This window comes from Erpetoichthys calabaricus, chromosome 2, assembly GCF_900747795.2.
Source record: "Erpetoichthys calabaricus chromosome 2, fErpCal1.3, whole genome shotgun sequence".
NCBI classification, from domain to species: Eukaryota; Metazoa; Chordata; class Cladistia; order Polypteriformes; family Polypteridae; genus Erpetoichthys; species Erpetoichthys calabaricus.
Window position 1 is genome coordinate 178,454,449 of NC_041395.2, and position 13,587 is coordinate 178,468,035.

At 36.2% G+C, this 13,587-nt stretch overlaps 1 protein-coding gene and 1 long non-coding RNA gene across 2 annotated transcripts in view; one reads left to right on the forward strand and one right to left on the reverse strand.

The window, feature by feature from the left end:
• vps45 (vacuolar protein sorting 45 homolog) overlaps positions 1–13,587 on the forward strand; it is a 218,032-nt gene that overhangs the window by 132,854 nt on the left and 71,591 nt on the right. The window lies entirely within an intron of this gene.
• Positions 261–10,727, reverse strand: LOC127526823 (uncharacterized). The gene is made up of 3 exons (XR_007934260.1): positions 10,641–10,727; positions 4,387–4,526; positions 261–335 (listed from the first exon to the last, which is right to left on the reverse strand). It is a non-coding gene; the product is annotated as an uncharacterized LOC127526823 (long non-coding RNA).

The window sequence follows — 13,587 nt, forward strand, 5'->3', positions numbered from 1 at the left end:
AAATGCCTCTAAAATTCTGTAGTATATGAAATATAACTTTAAGCACATTTTTAAAGTCTGCAAGATATATTTCATAAAAAGTGTTATCCATTAGAAAATTGAATGAAGCAAACCTTGGAACAGCTTAACCTGATAAAGGCAGTACAACTATATTGAAAAGACCATTAAAATATGAAATGCTCTATTCAAACAAGTATATAGCATGTTATCAATGGAAGCACACTTATTTGTGTTAAGAAAAAAATGTTCACAAACACTTACCACATCTCGGTCAACCCTGGCTATCATAACCTCAGGCGTCTCATCATGTTCAGAAGCATATTTTTGCTTATCACCTGGAAAGACGAAATGAAAATAATTCCCTTATGCTCAAAGCTAAATGGGTCAGGTTTAGAAATTTATTTTTTGCTTTGGCTTTGTCCTAAGAAACTACATTTGAGTGACTGCACTTCAACTTTATTAGGGAAGTGTCCATAGAAGGCATTTTTGGGACTTGGCACACATACAGAACATTGTTTCCATTGTGGGCTTACTCAGTGAAATTTGGTGAGAAAAGGTCTTCCACTTTCTTGCATTTTATTCCATTCCACCCAGTGCATATTTTATTCATTTATTTAAATTGGCCATTATGTGTTATCTTAAAAAAAACTGTCCTGGGTGACGACTGATTTATGCTAACATACAGTACCTTTAGGTTTTATAGAAGTATCTTTCATTCAACTGAAGATAAAATTATTGTCAATTTACTGTACTTTCATAGCCTTTAAAAATGTCCTACAACACATTTTGTAGTTTTACAGATTAAAAAAAAAGATATTTAACAGTAAAGATACAAACTACGGTTTGATAAAGATATTTTTAATAGCAACACATACAGCTCCATAATAAAAAAATGAAATCTCAGCATCAGAAACAAAAGCAACCATCATTTTCTTGATACCTTATGTATTTAAGTGACTTGTAATCCATGCAATGGTATTATGCTTTTCATTAAATTAAGTTATAAATTTATGGTATTGCTCACCAGTTTGCAAGACTGTTTCATATTTGCCTGCTACCACATCTTGCAACATATTTTAGTGACAAAAATTTTGTAAAAGGTAACTTCATTTTAATGCTATTCTGCGACTGAGATGTAGGAGGTAAATAATGAAAATGTCTGTGAAAATTAGAAACAGTCAGAAGCTAGCATTAGTTTATTGCTGAGAATTAAATCCCTTATTTTACCTAACCTGAAACTAATATTAACAGAAAGAAAGTCATTGGCAGAGATCAGTATTTTAAAAGTCAAACAGACAAACACACTTGCTAAATCAGAATCACAATCACATTTATTAGTAAAGTAAGCATGAACACAAGGAATGTGAATAAAGTTTTCATTTTTGAATCTCCATGTTACATAACATACAGTACACACAATTGATATGTACAAAACTGAAGAAAATATAAAATAAGTACTGTAAGCATATGCCCACATAGTGCAAGGCGGTTTTAAGAAATACTAAATGAATACTGAGTTTAGTGTTACATATATGTAACAATACTACAAGATACATTGGTGGGGGGTGGTGCCCAGCTTGGGCAGGAACAGCTGAATTAACCATTTTTAAACTTGATGGTCTGTGGAATTAAACTATTTTTACATATGATCGTTCAAGTATAGTTTAATCTATAACACCTGGCAAATTGGAAAAGTTCAAAAAGGTTGGGGCCTGGATGTGAGAGGTCAGTGATGATTTCCCTGCCTGTTTCATAACTCTGAAATAGAGGATATCTTGTAAGGTGGGAAGACTAATACAATTGATCTTTTCAGAAGTCCTGACTACTCACTGTAGTCTGTTCTTGTCGTATTTAGATGCTGATGGATGAGCTAAGAACAGACTCGATAACTACTGTGTAGAACTAAATCTGCAGCTCTTGTAGTTGATTGAACTCCCTCAAATGTTGCAGGATGTAAATCCGCTGCTGTGCCATTTTTACAATGGAATCTATATTGGTCTTCCATTTTAGGTTCCGTGAGAGTATGGATCCCAGAAACGTAAAAAGTTGCACAACTCACGCGTTATTTTTAAGTATAGTGAGAAGAAATAATATTAGGGGAGCCCTCCTAAAATCTATTATCATCTCTACAGTTCTGAGCATTTTTAGCTCCAGATTGTTCTCACCACACAAAGTGACCAGCTGCTCAACCTCCTGTCTGGCTGTGTTATTTACATATTTGAGAACTTTGAAGAACTACTAGAGGTGCAGTTGTTAGTATATAGGGAGAAGATCAGTGGCGAGAGCACACATCCTTAAAGGCACCAGTGTTGATTGTGCAGGAGCAAGAGTTTCCGTAGTTTAACCTGTTTCCTGTCAGTCAGAAATTAGTAATCCACTGATAACTGGAGTAAGGGACACAAAGCTGGGTGAGTTTAAAGTGGAACAGTTCTGTGATAACTGTATTAAATTCTGAATTGAAGACCACAAAAAGAATCCAAGGTGTTGTAGGATGTAATGCAGACCCATACTAACTACATCATCCATTGACTGATTTGCTTTGTAGGCAAACTAAAGGGGTCTAACTAGGGACCTGTGATGTTCTCAAGGTAAGCTAATACCAGCCACTCAAAGGTTTTCATGATCAGTGATATCAAACCAAGAGGTCTATAGTCTTTCAGTCCTCTTATGTGGATTTATTTTGGACTGGTATGATTGCAGTTTGTCTGACGCATAATGGAACTTTACACAGCATTAAAGGGTAGATGGGCCAATTGATTGTCAAAGATTTTCAAGCTGGAGGGTGTGAGACACTGTCCGGACATGTTGGTTTCTTAGAGTGTTGTCATTTAAAGAACATATCTCTTCACAGATGTTTAGTGCAGGTTAAAGTGTAGAAGATATGGGGTTGAAGGTTGAATTTGTTTGTATACTGGCAGGGCCTGAAACCAGTGAGGATTGTGACCCTGAACTTATCAAACCTGCAATGAAACATGTTCAGGTCCACTGAAGGTTCTTTGTAATATGGGAGTAAGGTTTCTTGTAGTTGGCGATATCCTGAAGACCTCCTCACACCGATCCAAGATCACTGGCTGAAAACATTTTTTTTTCTAGCTTTTCAGAGTCTAATTCTTTTTGTCAGTGTGTTTCCTGCCTGCCTAATCTTCCCAGAAGGTGATATATACGATTTGATAGTGTGTCAGCTTCAACTGACTCATCATCCCCCCTTCTTACAATGTTAATCACAGGCCTAGGAGACGTTAATCAAACAGTGATCAGACAGTCCCAAGGCTGCAAAGGGGACAGTCAAATAGGCATGCTTGAACACTGTATAACATTGGTCCAGTATGTATCTCTTTAGTAGGTCACTCAACTGAGGGGGTGTGTGGCTAAAATTTGCCCTGTTATAATCACAAAGAATAATCAGAAAGGAGTGCATGTTATCTGATCAGCTAGATGCTATAGCACTTCACTCACACATATAAACACCAATCACAATATACTGGGAAAACTCCAGTGGTAAATAAAAAAGCTTGCAATTAAAAAAAAAAAGTGTTTCTAAATCTGGGCAGCACATTTTACTTAACACTGTGACATTAGTGCATTAACCTTCATGGATATATAATAAATTAAAAAAAAAAAAAACTGTCTCCCCTTCTTTTCATGGTTCACTCCATGAAGTACAAAACCCAGATGATGAAATACAGCATCCAGGATGGATTCATTGAGAAGAATGAAGAGAGAAGAAAGTGAGAAGTCCTTGTTATAACTGTTGAGAAGTAGCAGTTCATGCATTTTACTACCCAAACAGCTAAGATTCAGAAGATGTAGACTTGGGAGTGCCATTTAAAGTCCTCACTGTCCGAGTTTAATGAGCACTCCAGTACACTTAAAATTCTAGAGATTGCTGAACAGAGGTTGCCATTTGTGGCGCCACTATTTTAACCACAAGGTCTATATGTAAACTCGGATAACTGGGAAGTGCACAGCGCTGACCTTTTATCCCATCGCAGCAGTGACATCACACGCCATGCACTTCTGACAGTCCATGCATAGCAACACTACAGAAAATGCTTGCACCTTTTGACAAGGCAAAAATTGCATCCCGAAAAATACTGATAGCATAAATGGAATTCTCATGTTCCAAAACTCAAAATGTAATGAAGAAAACTATAACTGACTTTAAAAAATGTTAAAAATTAAAAACAAAATGGAATCTTAACAAATACAGGATGGACATAACTAGTAAAAAGTATTTTGTATGATAACAATTCCATCTTAGCATATATATGCTAATTAAAAAAATAAGACCTTAGGTAATAAAAGTTATACGGTACTTTTATTTATTAAAATAACGTAAATTCCCTTTTCCACCCCATGTATATGAAAAATCCTAATTAAACTTACCTTCATAGTGATCAGAAGAGGCCCATGCTGACCAAGCTGCCACTCGACTCTTTACATCTACTTGGGTGATTGTAGCAGGTGGAACTGGTGCTGGAGATGAAGGGGGTGGAGGGATAGCAGAGTCAGTTTTCAAAATCATCCTAGGAAAAAAACAAATATTTATATTCTTAAATGCATTGAATATGAACAAGTATAAATGATAAAATATCTATTTGAAACTGAAAATAAAGAATCTATTCCCAACAAGTCTATAAATATATTTTCACCTAAGATGTTTCTGTCATGAAATAGGAGCAAAAAACATGCAAAGTGTTACAATTAATAAATATGTTTTTTAACGAAGTAGCCAAAAAAAGTTTTGACACTACATTTAATTAGGTAGGTAGACAGACTTATACTAATATTTCAACATTAAAATATCCTTTGTAAAGTATAAGACAACCAGGGCAAGTGTTTTCACATACACTCAAAAGAATATTCGTTATGAGGCTGGTGACAAGGAAGAAGAGGGCATCAACAAGAAAAGAATCAGGGCGACTGTGTTTTAAGTGTACATGTAAATTTCTTTCATCTCAGAATATAATGACCACATTTGTAAAGCAATATTGCAAAATTGCCTCTGAAGTACCTGGTCAATCCATGTAGTGTCAGTAATGCCTATTAATTGTTTGGTGTTGTAGTGTGTATACTTTTTATCCCTACAAATATAACATTTTATTACATATAGGCAGACTGTTCGGATTTTGGAACAAGGGTATATCACTGCAATTTTAATAGCGTATTAACTGTCTACTGTTACAGGTCTATCCTATTCCATAACTAAAATAATGACAGCTGCACACAATCATATCTACATATGGTCTGATAGAACAAGATGTCCAAATGGTGTAATCCATAAGTCACATGCTTTATGACCAACAAGCAAATACAATGATTACTTACAAGTGTTCAAATGAGTAAAAAAGTTAAAAAAAAAATTATTTATAAAAAAAAGCTAATTTTATTGGCATGGCCCAATAGGTCGGAGTTTAAAACCAGTAAAATAAGTAAACTGGAAGTGTGTTTATACGTTAGAACAACACAAAACTTGCATGGAAAACATTTCTTCAATTTGCATTAAACCTTATTTCAAAAATAAGAATTTATTCCAAAGCCAAAAGCAAAGGATTCATTGGTTCAGAAAATGGTTTTATGTAACAGTTACTAGGATTTAGTAAATCCTCAAGGTGTTTGATACGAATAGCTATCCATGATAGCATGAAGTAGTGAATGGTATTCTCAGCAGATAATACTTGTGAGTGACAAGGCGAGCAGCAGTCAAAGGTGATTAGGCTGAATAATCTGACATTTGAAGATACACTACGGGGTGTTTTACTTAAACTACTAACTACTGTTTGCATAGTCTCCATGTGCACATCTGGTTGTCTTACACGCCAAGGAAGAAGCAGGATTGGTGGTGTTTGCATAGGTATTCAGCTCCACTAAAATCTAACCAAAAATGCTTGCTCTTAAAATTGGCTTAGGCTACCACTAATATATGTTGCAACATTTTTAAATATATTTTTTATCTATACAGGAGGTAGAAAGAAAGTATGACGGCTATGCTGCTCTGAGGTAAGTAGGAGTAGCTGTGGACAAAAACTAGTGAGAGTATGCAAAACAATTAGAATTTTCAAAAAGCCAATGTTGGAAATAGTCAGGAGCTTCAGCACCATGAATAACTTCCATTGATAGAAAGGGTCAAGAAAAGAGTCAAGCACAGTAGCATTAAGTAAGGCAAAGTCAAGCAAAGGCATGGAAAGGCCTACATATCTAAGCCACAACTTAAAAAGAGCATACCTTAACAAATTAGATTAAGTATTTCAGTCTAATCAGACACTGCAGATAGAAATGCTTGTGTAGTGTAAGACAATATACTCTAATAATTAAAGAAAAATCATTAAGACAAAGTAGGGACATTGAACCTGCTGACAGGTTAATATGTTGCAAAACATTAGCACTAGTAGTAATATTTGTGTAAATGCAGAGCAAAGCCTATGGTGTGTGAAAGTTTAACTGAAATATTATAAAAATACAGTGCACTGCTCTTTTACTACCTTAGTTCATTACACCTTCAAACTCTTCTGCTGTTATTTTTTCTCCTAATTGCAGTTGTTACTCCTTTAATTAATGTTAATGATGATATAATCCAGATCTTTCAATTCAGTAACCACTCCACCTGCTACTGTAGGACAAAGTGGGCACTGCCCATTCTTCTAGGCTTTTGTGGCACACCAGGCCTGTTAAGACATCAGATTTAACAGGAATGCAGACATCCAGTTGCACCAAACACCCACTTACATTCCAGGCTAAGTGGCTGAACTTTTCATTCCAGTACCAGCCTGTAATTCATCTGATAACAAAGGTGCCAATCTGAGATGAACTGACATCTTTTCAGAGGCATCTCTACAGACCTTTTCAGGCCAGATGGTACCAAATAGAACAAAGGGCTATAATTCGACAAGTGACAATTGTAATGTACAGTATTTTTCGGACCATAAGGCGCACTTAAAATCTTTTAATTTTATCAAAAATCGACAGTTCGCCTTATAATCCGGTGCACTTTATGTATTAATTCTGGTTGCGCTTACTAACCTCGAACCGATTTTATGTGGTACACGGTGCTCAAAAATCTGTCAAAATGTTTTAGAATGACTTTGTTAAGCTATGAAGCTGCACCGCTTGATGGATTGTTGGAGCATTACGGCTACCGTAGTCAGGGGCCTCGCGGAGTAATACGTACTGTACTTCAACATATGGTAATACGGTATTACGGTGTGTTTATTAGGACCCCAAAATGGCACCTGTTAAGAGACATGCTTACGAGGCAGATTTCAAACTAAAGGCTATCAGGCATGCAGTAGAACATGGGAATAGAGCAGCTGCGAGAGAATTCAACATTAATGAATCAATGGTGCGGAAGTGGAGGAAGCAAGAAGATGACCTGCGCCAAGTAAAGAAGACCAAACAGAGTTTCCGAGGGAACAAAGCGAGATGGCCACAGTTAGAGGACAAACTTGAACAGTGGGTTATTGAACAGAGAACAGCAGGTAAAAGCGTCTCTACAGTCTCTATTTGACTCAAGGCAACAGCGGTAGCACATGACATGAAGATCACTGACTTTCGAGGAGGTCCTTCTTGGTGCTTCCGTTTTATGAAAAGACGTAATCTCTGCATCCGCACAAGAACTACCATCTCATAGCAACTGCCAAAGGATTACGAAGAAAAGCTGGCCATTTTCCGCACTTACTGCAAGAACAAGATCACTGAAAAGAAGATCCAAGAAGATCCAGCCAGAACACATCACCAACATGGACGAGGTCCCTCTCACCTTTGACATCCCCGTGAACCGTACTGTCGAGAAAACAGGAACCAGTACGGTATCTATATGTACCACAGGGAATGAGAAGTCATCCTTCACTGTAGTTCTCGGTTGCCAGGCTAACAGCCAGAAACTACCACCCATGGTCATTTTCAAGAGGAAGACTTTGCCAAAAGAAAAGTTTCCGGCCGGCGTCATCATCAAAGCTAACCCAAAGGGCTGGATGGACGAGAAGAAGATGAGTGAGTGGCTGAGAGAAGTTTACGTCAGGAGACCGGATGGCTTTTTCCACAAATCTCCGTCTCTATTGATCTGCGACTCCATGCGCACCCATCTCACCGATATTGTCAAAATCCAAGTGAAGCAAACTAATTCGTATCTTGCCATCATTCCAGGTGGATTAACCAAAGAACTCCAACCGTTAGATATCAGTGTCAACAGGTCGTTCAAAGTTAAATTGCAAGCTGCGTGGGAGCATTGGATGACAGAAGGCGAACACACACCAAGACAGGAAGGCAACGCCGGGCCAATGGATCGTGGATGCCTGGGCTAAGGTATCAGTCTCAAGTATCGTCCAAGCTTTCACGAAGGGCGGAATCATCACTAAACAGCTAAGTAACAGCAATGAGACTTACTCGGATAATGACGAGAGATCCGAGCATGCTTGATGCTGAAATCGCCCAACTATTTACCTCAAACACTGAGGATGAAGAATTTGATGGATTTGTGGAAGATGAATGAACTGAAAAAGTGAGTGTATTGTTTTGTATTTTATGTTACAACTGAACAATGTTGAGAGTTATTGTGAATGAGTTGAATAAAGTTTGACTAATCTGTTTTGTTTCGCTGAATGCGCTTTATAATCCGATGCACCTTATGTATGAAAGTAGACCCATTCATTGATATTGTGCTTTATAATCCGGTGCGCTTTATAATCCGGAAAATACGGTACACAAAAAACGTGCCTATAGAAAGGCACTGATTTTGTAACTGGAAGTGACTTTAATCCAATCACGAGAAGTTATACATTCCTTGAAAAACTAGCTGAACTCTCTGGGCACTCTCTCAAGGGAACTCTGGGGTATACTCCCAGAGGCATTTTGTAAACACTCCCCAAAATTACTGAAAATCTCTGAAACAACCTCTCTCTGGAACCAGATTGCTGATGAGCTACCTATTTGGAGAGCTAAAAAATGTACAATCTCTTCTCTGTGTGGACTTGAAAACTGAGATTCAGTCAGCCAAGCCAAGCAATGAGCCCAGTATGAAAGGCTGGGAAGCAGCCAATACTTCAAGTAGGGAACTTCAGCATTTAAACTCTTGAAACAGAAAGTAATGCTTTTCCCTTTTAAGCTGCAGATGACACAGAAAACAGCCTGAGTAGAGCAGAGAACTCCTCAGACAAAGGATTGCGTGTCAGAGAGAAAGAGTGCACTACAATGCACAAAGAATTTTTCCACTTGAACCCGGAGAAGCAACATCATCAACAACTCCACACAACATTGGACATCACCTTTAAAAATCTGGTATCGTAAAACTGTTTATCTGTGCTAATAAAAACCCAGTCTGTCTGTGTCCTGACTTATATTTCAACACACCGTTATATTTCTACACACCGTTATATTTCTATAATCCTTGTGTTTATCAATAAAATGTATCATTCTGCTTCTTAATATGAGTGTGCTTCAGTTACCTTGATGTAAGTCTAATAGCCGGAGACTGCCACTTCCAGAAAAAGGTAACAAAGTAGAAACCTTACCTAATTATTTAATTAATTACTGGTATTGTTGAAGGCAAAACTGATAATTAATTAACCAAGCTAGATCTCTTCCTGTTCCTATACTACCTTCCATGCCTTTGATAGATTATCACCTTACTTAATGCAGCAACACTTATAGGTTATGTGATATGTTCTGCTTATGCAAATATGTTAATACATTTTTACAGGTCAGTAGGACATGTCCCCTCTTATCTAAATCCAAGCTCTGTATTATTTTATAGACTTAAACCACTTTCTCCATTATTGTTTCTTAATATGGTAGTTCTTAATTTAATTTGCTAAATATTTCTGTTTAACATTTCTGCCTTGGTTTGTAGTCATACATATACATTTTAAACTGTTGTAAAGAAAAGGGCATTTTTAAGTTTTCTTTTTAATTATCGTGTTTAACGTACCTGAATTTGGGTAAGACTGTTTAACAGCTAATAATCACACTAGGTGTTTATTAAATGGTTGTTTAGAAGAATATGTACACCTCACTTTCACTGCAGATGATTTCAACAAAACAAATCTTAGTTATCTTAAAATTCCAAAAACATATTTTCTGTCCAGCAAATGAAAAACACTTTAGATTATGTTTACAGTATTGGTTACTTTAAAGTGGTCTCTTCAACACGCTCATGTGTTAAACATCAAAGCTGGTTACTACTATATTTTACACAAACGTCAAAAAGCACAGGTAACAAGATATCTTGGAGAGTTTAAATTGTGACTAAACAATATTTTGGCAATGATATGTATGTGAATCTGAAAAAATCTAAATAGCCTATTCTCATCTTTACTTTTATGAGCAACACAATTTAGAATAATCTCTGTCCCACTGCAACAATTATTTCCAACACATTTTTATAAATGTCTGTTACAAGAACTCTTCAAAAGCGGCATTTATGCAAACACAAGAGTGTATTTCAAATTATATTTTATGTGCATTGTGCACATCCATTTATGAGCAAACATATTTTATAAATCACAATGGATATAGAATAAAAAATGATTATAATAATAATGACAATGGTTGTGCCACAAATTTGTCTGACCCATGACTGACTGAAAGAAAACTGGGAGAAAACAAAGCCATAATGCTGTTTGGAAAAGAGTTGCTTAAATAAATACCTTAAGGTGTCAGGTCTCTTTTTCTGTTTTCCACTTTTGTAGTCATTGATAGCACTTTCAATATCGGCATGAATTAAATTTGCCTGTACAAAAACAACAAATTAATAATTCCACATTGCAATCTGTGAGAGAAATGTAACCATAATTTAGAAATTCTACATTGAACCTTAAAACATTAGTTTCAAACCAATAACTACACTGTAAGAACATTTCAAAAGTAGCTGGCAGGAAAACAACATTCATAGAAATCCCAGCATCATAACCGAAAAACCATCCTTCCACAACAATCATTGTCTATGAATTATTAAATAAATAAATAAAACTCATCTTCTTTGAATATTTTAGATGTATACTCAACGCAATTTGCAAGATGTAGGCATTAAATAACCAACAGCCGCTGGTTCATTTCCAGTCAATGAGTCACTCTTTGACCATAATCAAGTCACTTAACTTTTCTGTTCACCAACTGTACAAAATACTGATTGTTTCAATATAAATATAATAATGCACATGTACATTTACGATATTATTTGAACGGGTAGAAATAATAGAGTACATTACTGCATTTGGCAATAAATTTGTTGAGGCTAGGTTTTAGCAAATGTGTTCAGAGATTTTTCAAGTAAGACAGTACACTCTTAAAAATGGGCACGCCAGAATGGTTCTTCAGTGCAATGCCATTGGGGACCATTTTTGGTTCCCAAAAGAGCCATCTATATGAAGGTTCAAGACCGACCCTTTCAGGTTCCATATAGTAGAATAGCCACGGTAACAAATCTGTGAAATACCTAGGCTCACGATTTAAAGGACTCTCGCTGCATACACCAGGACAAGCAAAGTCCAGGTGTTCCAGATTTGTTAAGTGTCCTGCTAGTTTGCCTACTATCCATTAAAATATTTTACAAAACACAAAGAACCAGCATCATATGCAAAGAATCCTTCACAATCAAGCAACAGTTCAACGAGTAACCAAACAACTCAGCAAAGAACTACAAAATGCCATTAAAGAACTTACTATTTTTAACAGTGTGGTTTCAAGATAAAGTACTTGTGCTCATTGATCATTGTACCAGAGAGTGGCAAAGTGTTGCGCATTGATTAGACATGAAAATAAGAATTTATGGTACTCTGTACATGTGATAATAAGGACTCTATAAACATTAAACCTTAAACGTTCCCCCCCTAGGAAAAGTATGTATTATATATATATATATATATATATATATATATATATATATATATATATATATATATATATATATATATATATATATATATATATATAAATATATATATAAATAAATAAATAAATATAGTTTTAACATTTTTGTTTTATTTTGTTTTTAAAATCAAGAAATACTTTGCAGTTGTACTGCATAAGTGACATATTTGTGGAGGCAAAACATACTATTTTAACTATTTTATAGTAAACAACACATTCTGGACTTTAGTACTTACCATATGGAGACTGGCTTTGTACTGACAGAAAATATTCCACTCAATTCCATTTTAATTCAGACAGACAGATCTATCAACTTAAATTAAGCTGAAGTTTGTTTTTTTTTTAAACTGACAGTTTACTAAGACTTTATTATTATTACTTTTGCAAATTGGATTCCGGGTACATGTATATTCATAATACTCAGGTAAAGATTTAGCATTTTCTTTAAACTTTAATATGATTGTGGGTTTTTTTTAATATTTTTGTTTGCTACTATGAAAAATGCTATATAAAGTAAAGGCTGAGTTAATGAATGCTGTCAAACTACTGAAAGTTAGCTAATTAATTAAATTACGCAATCAATCATATTTTTCATTTCTCAAATAACATTGTTTAACAATTTTACCTCTACTGACATGCAACAAATGCAGCAGTCTATAGGTCTGTGTATTCCTTTAGTTAACTAGGATCTCTGGGGAAAAAAGGCTAAATACCCATCAATCCCAATGGTAAAATTGGCATTAGAACTTGAAATTATTTCTTTAGCAGACTAACCACGAAAAGCTATTATTTTGATACTTAGATGCAGGTCCATTATAGACCAACAGACAAAATTAAAACTGGAAAGTGTGACGGTGTGGGTCAGCTCCACGCTACTGGATTCCTCCGGTAGCCTCTTGAACCTGACACAGTCGATAATGTAACTGGATGAGCTTGGCAGATGAGGACAAAACACACACAAAATAAGGGAATGGTGAAAAGGTGCTCAGTGCTTTAATTAAAATAAATCAAAATAATAGTGTCCAAACGTACAGTGCTCCAAAAAGTTCAGAAAATAAATAATCCATAAAAACAGTGGAAATCCATGAGATAAATAAAAGACTTAAAAGAAGACTAAAATTAACACCACAGCCGGTCATTGTTTCTTCCCAACTTAGACGAGCCCAGCACAACTCCCTCTTTGACTCCCCAGCTCATCCATAGCTCACTCAGCTGGCAGAGACACTTCAGCCGCAGTCCTCGCCTCCCGACCACCATCTTAGCCACCTTGAGCGGAATCAGCCGGACCACTCGATAATCGGTTGTCCTCCCATCTTCCTTCATGCTCTTGCAGTTGATCTTAGATCCATAGGGAGGATGCCACGTGGATCGTACCCGTTCCTCAAGGAATAGTCAGCGGGCACGATCCACCCCTGGAGCACCAAACTTTGCTCCTACATGGGGCAAACAGCCGCACTGCCTCTCCACACTCTGGCTGGCACAACCTGCCTCTCCACCCACCTCAATAAGCACACACTACTTTTAACTCTGACTGAAAATTTTATATTCTGAAACTCTTCATATCTGACCCTTTCATTTATACCCAACTGCCATATTTGAGTAAAAGTAGAGACATCTTTACAGAAAGTAACTCAAACATTGCCCGTTAGAAATTTACTCAAGTAGAAGTAAAAGGCTTCTGATATTAAGTGAGCTTAAGTATCAAAAGTAAATGTTGGAAATCTC